Raw genomic sequence first — 4,249 nt, 5'->3', positions numbered from 1 at the left:
TTTTTTTGCATTCTTCTTCACTTCTGTTGCTAGGAGACTGTTAGCTGCATCATATATGGCCGCTTGAAAGCTTTTAAGACCCCAGTCACTACTCACCAATGTAGGATGTAGAGCAAGGCTTTTATTCATTTTTGAGGCTTCTTTTCCTGCAGTTTCACAAAAGTCTGAGAGACTTATATTTACAACAACTATTTAAAAAAGAAGAAGAAGAAGCCTCTTTCCTGAAGGGAAACAAGTGCTCTATCAGGATCTTCCTCTACCTGTTTTCTTAGTGGTCAAGGGTGATAACTAGATAAAACCTCAGCAATAACCCATCTGGAGACATCTTTGGCCTATAAAGGAGAAAGGATACTCTACATTAAATGGCCTGCACAATCTATGGGTGTGCCATTGGGACTGGATTTGGAAGGTTCTTGACAAAGGAGGCTGGACTATATCTGTATAATCAAGAATCTATTGAGTTATGGGTACTTTCCTCAAACATAGATTATAACATACTGGAAAGGACCTCAGGAAATAGAGCAAACTTGCTCTTAGCTGCCTGGGGAAAAAGTGGTGATCCATATTGAGTAAAGTTGAAATGTCTGAGTTGGAGAGCAGATGGTAGAGTCATGGATAAAAGTGCTGGGGGGAAAAGTTTCTGGGCATGCTGCAGTGGTTATATTATATGAATCTTGAAGACTTAGCAAAGAATATTGTTTCATGAAAGGGTGCAGGGGATATACCATTCATCAAGGCTGTCAGGAATACACTGGTGAGAGAGCCACTAAAATCATTAAGAGAGTTCAGCAGTAGCTCTCTCTGCAATCCAGGGCTGATAATAACAGCTTTAATCACAGAACTAGGCTTGATAATACCCACGGAGGTGGTGTCCCCCCCCAAAAAATGTAATAAAGATCAGGTGGTGGCATTTGACTTCCAAAGCCAGGAAGTTGCAATTACTGTAATGATTAGCAGTGTTGGAGGGACAGTTAAGGAGGCTTAACCTATAGGATGTTGTGGAGATGATTAATAAAACTTGGCATCCCTAAAGGCATAATAGATTGGCAGCTGAAGCAGGCACTACTTAACATATACAGTTAGAAGGAGGAATGAATGGAGGAGCAAGAGACTGAGTACAATTACTGTCATATAATGTTACAACCCTTTGGCCAATTCCTAGATCTGAGCTGATATTCAAATCAAAAACCCATTGACTAATAAGGCAGCCTTTTTCCTGTGTAGAAGGACCCTGGAACACTGCAACAAACATATACTGTAAAGATTCCTCCAATTCTTTCCCAATGAGACCTGTAGCCATTTACTGGGGTGCTTATACACTGGAAAAATGATATCCATATAACTTGAGTACTATTCAGCACAGGATATGACTTGATAGTGATACTCAAAGACCTAAATCACCATGGTCTCCTTCTTAGTAGGGATGTGGGGGAGGCACATAATAAACAAACTCCTGGATATAGTTCTGTTTAGCCAATTTACTGGGTGTGCCAACCCACATAGTGGTCATTTCCTCAGCCATGAGTGTGTAATTGCAAATGACATATTTAGTAGTTGGACTAACCCCCTTTGTGGTCCCTGGACTGTGGGATATGTGATATTAAAATAGAGAAATCCATGTGGAAGCCTCGTTAACTTCCCATCTCCTCTCTAAGAGAAAAATAATAAAAAAATATACAACATCCTTGGAGTTGGATGGTAGATATTTGTACTACTCCTAAAAGCCTAAATGATGCAGAGTGGCAATCTCATTCATATCTATGTTTAGTTTGCTGATCTGAGCCCTGGAAAAACTGTATGGATTTTGGGGAATGACTTTAGACTACCACAAGTTCATCCAGGTAGTAACCCCAACTGTAGCTACCATGTTGGACATGATGTCATCAAGGGATCACATTAATAATACCTCAGGTACATTTATTTGGGAAATATATCCTTTTCTATTCCATTCAGAGTAGAGAAACAGAAACACTTTGCATTCACATGGGACAGATAACAATATTCATTTTGTTTTGCTATGTTAGCTTTCCTACTGTTTTTCATAGTCTGAAAAGATCTAGAACTCCTGGACATACCACAGAACATCACACTGATGCATTATATCAATGATATAATGATAATCATTATAATTATCAAGATAATCGAAGGATGAATAGTATGCTGGAAGACCTTAGTAAGACACATGTTCTCCAGACAGTGGAAGATAAATCTTAAACAGAGTCTGAACTTGCCATTTCACTAAAGTTTTAGAAGTCCCATAGTGGGGGACATGCAAAGATATTCTCTTCTTCAGGGAAAAGAAAAATTGCTGCATATTGTATTCATTACTACACAGAAGGAAGCACAATGCATGGCGTGTTTCTTTGGATTCTGAAGCAACACATCTCTCATCTGCTCCATTTCATTTATTGGATGACACTAACGTCTTCTGTGTTTCAATGGAACCTGGAGTAAAAATACAGGGCTTCACAGCAAGTCCAGGTTCTGGTTTCAGGAGCTCTGGCATTTGTGCCATATAATCATGCAGACACTGTGTTATTGGAGATGTCAGTGATAGAAAAAGATGCAGAGTGGAGCTTATGGCAGCCTCTAACGTAAGAATCCTAAGGCCTGGGAGCAGGTCTATGCCATCCACAACAGAGAATATGCTTTTTGAGAGATAGCTACTGGCAAGGTACTGTGCCATAACAGAGACACAATGTTATATCAATGGGCACTAAAAGACCATGCACCCAGAACTGCCTATTATAAGCTGAGTTCCCATTTCTGAGAATAGGCCCATGACCATGGGATCCCCTAGTCATATTACACATCTTACTGTCCAGAAGCAGTCAGCCTCATGGAGAACTTGAACAATCTACTGTAAGGCATAATTAATTATTAGGTTGGATACAATACTCTGTAATAATGGGATGCCATCCTTTGAGATGCAGTATATATGCATTAAATCAGAGACCTTAATATGGTGTCATATCCACTGTAGGATGAAGATGTGGGCCCAGACCATGTGTTTCTTGTCCCAGCAACTCTACGCTTTGCAAAATTATAGGTACTGGTCCCAAAAGGGGGAAATACCCTTGCCAGGAGACACAGAAATAGTCCCACGGATGTACTTCTGCCAGGGCACTTTGGACTCCTGGTGCTAGGGACCAGACACTGAGAAGAGTCACCATCTTGACAAGGATAATTTAACCTGACCAGCAGGAGGGGATAGAGCTGCTTTTACACAATCTGGCAAAGAAGAATATATGAATAGGTACCATGTGTTCCACTTGAGTGTTTCTTAGTACTCCCTTGCTCAATTTTAACTGTTAATATAAATGTGTTATTGGGGGCTGAGTATAATGTGATTAGTAGGAACTCAAACCCTTCAGGAATGATATTTGGGGCCAAACCACTAAGACATCTAGACCTGACAGGTGATAACTGAGGGTGAAGGGAAATGTAGAACAGATAATGTAGACAGCATACTAGCTGTGGCCCTAAGATGGCTAAAATGATGGGAGCTGGAGACTTCGTTTTTAAAATTTTCCCTAAGGGATCTATGTAGGAGATCCCAGATAGAGTGGGAGAACAATGTGGAACAAAACTCAAAATAATTTTTTTAAAAAAAGGAGGGGGGATGACACCAGGTTTGCTGGTCTTATAGAGCCTGATGGAACCACTGAGACTATGGCCTCTGGCTGCCCTTGAGATGTGGAATTGAACCCACTCCTGTGACTTCCAGCCAAACAAAAGATAGGCATATAAGGTGACCATTTACATTAGGTAGATACACTCCTTGAAGAAATCAATCATGGGAGAACAGAAAGGCTGTGTATGCACAAGGAGACAGCTCAGGGGGCAGGAGTGCATGGGAGGGAAGGACACAAGGAAAAGGTAACTATGGGGAGGGGAGCTGTTGCATTTTGGGAAATTGCAGTCAAAGTCATGAGACAAAGTGTATGTGACCTTCTGTATGGAAAGTGAATTTGCTCTGTAAACTTTCACCCAAATAACAATTGAAAAAAAATCCCCTCAGGAGGAGAAAAAAGCCTGAAAGAGCAGTGGAGGAGCTGCTTCCTGAATGTGAATAGAGAAGTGGATCTATGAGAGAGATTCATGGAAGTTTGCTGCTAAAATCATATTTCAAGAATAATCCTACTGTAGATCCTGCATACAGAGGGAGAGCAATGTGGTACAAAGCTCAAAATCATTTGGAGGTAAAAAAAAAAAAAAAGAAGGTGGGGACCAGGTTTGCTGGTCCAAT

This window comes from Orycteropus afer, unplaced genomic scaffold (assembly GCF_000298275.1).
Source record: "Orycteropus afer afer isolate SDZICR_OR568_19922 unplaced genomic scaffold, OryAfe1.0 scaffold00710, whole genome shotgun sequence".
NCBI classification, from domain to species: Eukaryota; Metazoa; Chordata; class Mammalia; order Tubulidentata; family Orycteropodidae; genus Orycteropus; species Orycteropus afer.
Note: the sequence above shows the minus strand (reverse complement) of the source record.